General features: G+C 34.3%; 1 long non-coding RNA gene across 1 annotated transcript in view; it reads left to right on the top strand.

Annotated features, from left to right (window-relative positions):
- Positions 1-6,554: 6,554 nt before the first annotated feature.
- Positions 6,555-7,940, top strand: part of LOC103889811 (uncharacterized) — a 54,334-nt gene continuing 52,948 nt past the window's right edge. The window contains exon 1 of the long non-coding RNA XR_002913830.2: positions 6,555-6,625. This is a non-coding gene — a long non-coding RNA (uncharacterized LOC103889811). The remainder of the gene's footprint in view (positions 6,626-7,940) is intronic.

The following is a 7,940-nucleotide window of genomic DNA, read 5'->3' as shown; positions in this document are numbered from 1 at the left end:
TTATTAAGTTTCATAATAATAAGTTTATCAATTAGCTTTGTTTTGTTTATCTTTCTCAAATTTTCTATCTTTCTGATAATATTTAGCATCCTAAATAATTATAAATAAGTATTTACATGGCTCAAAATGTAACTTGATGTTAGGAGTGGAGAATCACTTTCATTTCTTTAGAATTAAACAACTTTATTTTTAAGACGGATTTAGATTTACAGAAAATTGAGTAAATAGTACAGAGAGTTCCCAAAATATTCCCTTTCTTTCCTGTTCACAGTCTCCCCTATTATTAACATCTTGCATTAGTGTGGTACATATATTGTAGTTGATAAACTTATGTTGATACATTATTATGAACTAAATTTTACAGTTTGCGTTCGGGTTCACTCTGTGTGTTATATAATTCTATGAGTTCTGACAAATGCATAATATCATGTTTCCATAATTACAGTATCATAGAGAGTAGTTTCACTTCCTAAAGACTAGCCAGTGCTCCATCAATTCATCCCTCCTCCTTCTCCCAAAGCCCTGGTAACCACTGAACTTGTTCACTGTTTCTACATCTTTGAGATGTGCCTTTGACAGATGTCATATGGTTAGATATGTAGCATGCACTTTTTTTAGACTGAGTTCTTTCCGTAAGCAATATGCATTTAATAGTCCTCCACATCTATTTGTGATTCAATAGCTCATTTCTTTTTATGAATGAATACTATTCCATTGTATGGATGTGCCACAGTTTGCTTATTCATTCACCCTTTGAAGAATATTCGGTTGCCTCATGTTTTTGAAGATTATGAATAAAGCTGCTATAAATATTTGCAAGGAGATTTTTGTGTAGATATGACTTTTTAACTCATATAGGTAGATATGTACGAGCATGATTGCTAGATAATATATAAAGATTATGCATAGCTTTGTAAGAAACTGACAGTCTTTCAAAGTTGCTGTACCAGTTTATCCAATTTCTATGCTTATCCATCAAGTAGTCTTTAAATTTTTGATATGATAAACAATGATATAGCATACATCATTTTAATGACAAATTTGCTCACATGCTTAAATATGTTCTTATGACATCAACATGTTTTCAGACATGAACTACTAGTCAAAGATTACACACATCTTAAGATTATTTATATGTATTTAAGAATCATCATATAATAAGCTTACACCAGTTTTTATCTGTGCTCATATTTATAGCTTAGAAAAAATTGCCTTTGATCAAGGAATTTTGGAGGATTTCATGATAATAGCTTTTAAAGAAGGGAATTATAATAAAAGTAATAAATCAGCTTCTATAGCATGAGAATGAGTATTGCCCAAAAGCTCAAACATGTACTGGTGGGATAAATGAAGTGGGTTATGATGGAGCATTTCTTATTCAAGATGACTGCAAATTCATAAGGTAAAGTAGAACTCCTAATATAAACAATAAAAAATCTGGAAGCTGAGGTAAATAGAAAATTTCTCAGAGATATGATGTACTTCTATCCTATTTTCTCATGGTCATGAGATTAGAACGACCTTGAGGTTATGGTCATAAGATAAATATGAACACATTGGTATGCTCTGAACTGTGCCTAACAAAGCCATGTTTTGCCATAATGTTCTGTGCTTTAGAGACACTTGTGGAATAGTATGGCATTAAGAGGTTGATTTGCTGTGAAACTGTTTCAATGGAAAGCACACATTCACACACCTACACCAAGATGAAGTTAAGTTCATTTCCCGGTGACATGGAGAACAGCTCTTGCTAAAACAACAAATCTAAGGGTTGAGAACTGGCACTGATAATGTCCAGGTCTCAGATAAACCTTCTCATGTGGAATAAGGTTGTGCCTCTTAGTGCGTTCCATAAAATGATCAGACTTTCAAGGGAGCAATTCTGAGGTTCGGTAACATCAAACAGGACTTTCTTATGTTATAGATGAACACTAGAGCATAGTAACGTTATGCTGGGTTTTGCCTCCAATTATTTGGAGCTAGATAGTCCCAGAGTCTTAGTTGATTAAATGAATGACTTGGAATTGTTTGTGTGTGTGTGTGTGTGTGTGTGTGTGCATGCTAGTGTGTTACATACGTACATTAATGCACATACATATGTATTTACATATTTAACACATTTAAAGCGTGTGAGACTCCCATAATATATAACTCATTACTCTATGAAACTCAATGATAAAAAAGAATATCTAACTTTCTGCATAAAATTTAAAGTTCAAAACCAAGACTAAAATAATGGCCATTATGTATTAAAACAAAGTAAATGAGATAATACAAAAAGTGGTGATAAAACTTTTTTAATTTCAGCTATTCTTCGAGGAGAGTGATGAATAAAGAAGGAGGAGCATAGGTACTAATCATAAAGTCTTCACGAAGTAACTTCTGGTTTTTTTGTGATATTTCACCTATTTTATACACTTGAAAATGCCTCTGGGAATTAATTCTGATTCTTCAACATTTCACCTGAATATATAAAATTAGAAAAAGCCAGAATTGGCGATTTATGAGAGAATTAGGTAACATCTCTTGTTGTCGACTGAATATCTAAGCAGAAAGAGATAAGATACATGTTTTAAAAGTATATGTAACGTTGAAAATATATACTCTAAGTGAAGTCCAGGTGTATCTGCTAGATATTCTGGACAGGACATAGATTAATTGAATTCTATTAAATGGAGGTTAAAAAATTGTGGAAGATTAACTTGAATTGGAAAATGATAAATAAAAGTGATAATGAAGGTTACATTAGTTGTTTTTATAAACAATTTTAAATAGAGCATTAAATGTGGTATGGACTGAATTGTGCTCCCTTAAAGTTCATGCTGGAGCCCTGTTCGCCAATGTGATCATATTTGGAGGGGAGATTGGGAGTTAATTAGGTTTAGATGAGCTCATGAAGTTGTGGTTTTAATGATGGTATTAGTACCCTTACAAAAAAAAGATACCAGAATGCTTGCTCTCTCTCACTCTTTCTCTCTCTCTCTTTCACCCTCTTTCTCCCCTTTCTCTTTTTCTGCATGTGAGGACACAGTGAGAAGGCATCTGTGTACAAGGAAGGAAGCAAGACCTCACCAGAAACCAACCATACTAGCACCTTGATCTTGAACTTCTAGCCTCCAGAGCTGTGAGAAAATAAATTCCTCTTGCTTAAGACACCTGATCTATGGTGATTTGTTATGGCAGCCTGAGCTGAGTAAGACTATATGCTATACATAATTGCAATACATGAGAAAGTTGAGGTGTGTATGTATGTGTTTGTGTGAGCACATGTACAAATATGTTGAGATAGAGACAGCAGGCAATGAGAGAGAGAGAGAGAGAGAGAGAAAGAGAGAGAGAAAGTAGCAAGCAAGCCATGAAAAATAATTTTTTTCCCAGTATTTCCTGAGGTAGTGCCTCTGATACCTGTATATTTTAAAGTGGAATAAAAATAGAATTTTAGTCAGGGTTCTTCACAACAACCACAAATCCATTGTTCTGGCCTGCTCTATGCAAGAGTTTGGTGTTTGGCCTAGTAAATTCACTACATTGTGTTAAGAAGGAAGCATAAAATGAAGATTTCCTGTCCTGTGTAGCAAAAGAATCTTGTGTTATATCATTTATCACACTGTAATATATGCAAAATGCTATTTAGAAGCCTATCTTTTTTTTCAACTTTTATTTTAGATTCAGGGGATACATGTGCATTTTCGTTACCTGGGTATATTGTGTGATGCTGAGGTTTGGAATATGAAAAATCCCATAACCAAGGTTCTGAGCATATACCCAATAGTTTTTCAACTGTTTCTCCCCTCACTTCCCCCAAGTAGTCCCCAGTTTCTATTGTTGCCGTATTTATGTCCATAAGTACCCAATGTTTAGCTTTCACTTATAAGTGAGAAGATGTAATATTTGGTTTTCTGTTCCTACATTAATTTGCTTAGGATCATGGCCTCTAGCTGCATCCATGCTGCTGCAAAGGACATCATTTCATTTTTTATGGCTGTATAATATTCCATGGCATATATGTACCACATTTTCTTTATCCAGTCCACCACTGATGGACATCAGGATGGTTCCTTGTTTTTGCTATTTTGAGTAGTGCTGCGATGAACATGTGAGTGCATACATCTTTTTGATAGAATGATTTGTTTTCTTTTGGATATATATCCAGTAATGGGATTGCTGGGTCTAATGGTAGCTCTGTTTTAAGTTCTTTCAGAAATCTCCAAATTGCTTTCCAGAGAGAAGAAGCCTGTCTTTTAGATAATTTTCATTTTTCCCTACTTTAGTATCCTGATTGATATCTGTATTAGGTTTTAGATAGGTAATTTGATTTGAAACCAACAAACAAGAGTATGCCTTTTCCATAATGCATGTTCTATCATGCCAGAATGAGGTCTTTTAAAACATCACTTTTCAAAAGGCCATACTTTTGAAGGGTTATGGAAGAAATGTTCTGTACTGTTGACCTCTAACATGTATCTATTTGGGATCTCAACCACTTACTACTTTTATGCTCAGCATACATTATTATAAGGTGCCAAAATTAAAAACAAAATTCCTTCATATAAATTAGTGACTAAATACCATAGTTCCAAGTTTAGCATGTGCTAAGGTGACAAATTGCTGAAGTACTGTAGAATAAATGATAAAGAACTATGTCTTTGGAGGCAAATATATCTACATTGGAATGCTGTCTCTGTGTCACCTACTTATGTGATCTTCATTAGCTTAATGAAAAATGTACATAGGTACTTAGCCCAATGACTGGCATTTAGTCACTGACCACTTAATGTTAGCAGATGCAGAAGTCTTTTAGCCTTAGAAATTGGAAGGATATTTATTGTTTCTATTTGCTGCAATGCACTTTTTCCCTCAACATATGCAGAAATTTATTTCCAAAATTAAGGGAGATAAGGAGGGAAGGGGAAGGTAGTGGTACTAACCAAAGTCATCAAACCCAAGCTGCAACAAGAACAAGTCACTTTGGTTCCTGCAACCAAACCTGAAGAGGAAATAGGCAGAAAGGAAAACACAATTGTAAGAATATATAGTCAGTGGGATTTTTTTTCTATCTGAATGATTTAGTTATAAATATAGATGTCTTCCCTCTATGCATGTAACAAATACAAAGTTCACTACCGTGAAATTTTAAAAATGAACTTTTTCACATTTGTTAAAAAAAGTAAAAATCACATAGTTTTCTTCCCTTCAGTTTCTGAACTATTACATGGAATAATAGCTAGTCCTAACTTCTATACACAGTTAAGCTAGATTAAACTTCTTTGACAATATAAGGAGCTACATAATTTCTATCACACTTGCCTTGAATTTAGGCATGAGAAAAATTGCTTGAAGCAGCTAAAAAGGAGCAAGTCAAGAAAAAGGAAAGCTATAAAGGGACAAAAGAAGACTACCAGATGAAACAATTACCCTGAAAAACTCATATCTTCTATTCAAGTAGTACAAATACCCCACAAATGGCAATAAATGTAATCTATTACAACAAAGTCAGCAAAATAAAGTGCACATCTCAAGCATGATACATGGCCCTAATAGGCTATCTGCTGAAAGATGTAAGGCTCGAGATTAAGTCCACCAAAAGGTCCAAATTCCTTTTAGACCCTAAAGAAAAGGTTCAGCAATGCACTTTTATTTTTATTCTTTTAGTCTTTAAATTGTTGCATTGCACTTTTAATATACAAACGTATGTATATGATATTTCTCATGTATGCATTTAAGAAATATTCATTGTGAACCTACTATTCCAGATACTGTTATAGGCATTAGATTTATACACACACACACACACACACAAATCAGCAAATTTTCAGAATCATTCTGGGCGGCACCCACTGGATGGATTACCAATGCTTCCTACATACTATTTGAATGGTCTTTATTTTCCATAAAATAAAGAGAAATGCATAGCTCAAAACATATCTTTACAATAATAAGCTTCAAGATTTTCCTAGATAGTTGCAAATTTGAATATTATGTGTGATCAGACCATAATTCATATGTTGCATTGTCAATTTATATCTTATGGTTACCATTCTTTTATAGTACAAACACAATACAAATTTGAAATAATTCCTTTGTTAAAAAAATTAAAACCTAAAGCAATATTTAATTATGTAAAAGCAAAAACTGCAGCAACTCCAATATCAATATTCTGTTATAAATATTAGAAATCACATTCTTCTCTTGGTCAGGGTGACCTGAGTATTTTTTTCTCCACATTTAGTATCAAATAATCTTATTGGCCTGGTATAGGGCATACATGTGTATTTATATCTGTGTGTATTTGGACACATACATAAATATGTGTATATATTAATCATTATACACATACACACACACATATATATATGTGTATATATATATATGCATTTAAGATGAGGACATTGAGACTTAAGGTGATAGGTGTTATGGTAATAGTTGAATGGTATGTCCTTTATTAAATAATCATTTTTCAGCTCCAATCCCTCTACTTTCCACTCTGTTTGGCAACGACGGGCTTGGAACTTCGCAAATCACACTTCAACATCACCAGCTGCTCACATTCTTCCAAGAGAGACCAAGTTTCCAAGAAGGGAAACTGGGAAGCTGGAGGAGAAGGGGAGAGGACTATGCCTTCCCTGTGTGTTTCCTGTTAGTGTTAGCAGCATCTCAGTTTCTCTCTCTGTGTGTGTGTGTGTGTGTGTGTGTGTGTGTGTGTGTGTGTGTGTGTGTGTGTGTGTTTTGTGGCAGTTTATTTCCATCGCATTAGTTGCAGTGTATTTTCTAAAAGTCTCCTGCAGTTTTTTGTACCTGGGGTCTGGAGAAGGCTAGACATAAGAGCTAGGAATAAAAATATATGGAGTACTAAGTCAGAGTGGAGAGAAGGGTCCTCAAGGTCCCCCTGCCTCTTCTTCTACCCCCATAAGGAAGTGTTTGCAGAGGTGCCTGAGGAAGGCCTCAGACAAGGGGGCCTCCAAATGAAGGCACCTGGGATAAGAATGCAGCTATTTGTCAGGGCACAGCTGACCATATGGGTCTGAGTTTTTTGCTGCAATGCATTGGCTATATGCTAAATTCGATGTCAGGTATACAGCTTTGCTCCATGAGGCCTGCCAGGCCAAGCCTTTGTGATTGCCTATGGTCAGGCCTGAAAGATCACCCATGGGATTTTACCTGTACTGCTAGTTCCCTCATGTCATTTTTGAGTGGATTTATAGACCAAACCTCTCCCAAAATCCTGCAACCAGTGTGCATATTTTTCTTCACTGTAGATTAGCTTTGCCTTTCCTAGAACTTGATGTGAATATAATACTAATGTCGATAGATATGGATAAATTGTAATTACAGGATAGGAGAGTAGAAATAAAATGAATGAGCAAAGTTCATGAGAAAGTAAAAAGAGAAGGCATCGAGAGCTCAGATTGAGGGATTGGAATAGTTATTTTATTAACAGCAAAATTGGAAGAGAAGACAGATGGAGTTGAAGATAATTTCTAAAAAGAAAATATCACCTGAGATTATCATTCATATAATCCCTTTGATGTTCAATATATTATATTTTATTAATGATTTTCTGATTGCAATCCATCCTGTTGTACCCTATTTAGTAACTATTATTATTTTACCCTTCAACTTTAAATGATAAAGGTTGATGCAGAAATGCTCTTCTGAACCATATTGTAGAGAAAAAAATTAAATCCTCAATGAATTGAGAGCATGTAAAAATTAGGAGGAAAGAAAAATATCCTAGGAAAAAACTAATCACATGAGAAAAGCTGGACGTATTTTAAAATAATTAGTTAATACATGTAATTTAGACGTCTGAGTAGTTAATGGTAGAGATGTTGAAACTGTCACCCACATTCATATGGGTGAAAATCACCATGTTTACTAGCAACCTATGGATGCACAAATTGAATGAACGAATGAATACAAATGAGTATTATTTATGTATA

This window comes from Pongo abelii, chromosome 12 (assembly GCF_028885655.2).
Source record: "Pongo abelii isolate AG06213 chromosome 12, NHGRI_mPonAbe1-v2.0_pri, whole genome shotgun sequence".
Taxonomy (NCBI): Eukaryota; Metazoa; Chordata; class Mammalia; order Primates; family Hominidae; genus Pongo; species Pongo abelii.
The sequence above is the reverse complement of the archived record's forward strand: the minus strand, read 5'-3'. Positions and strand labels throughout refer to the sequence as shown.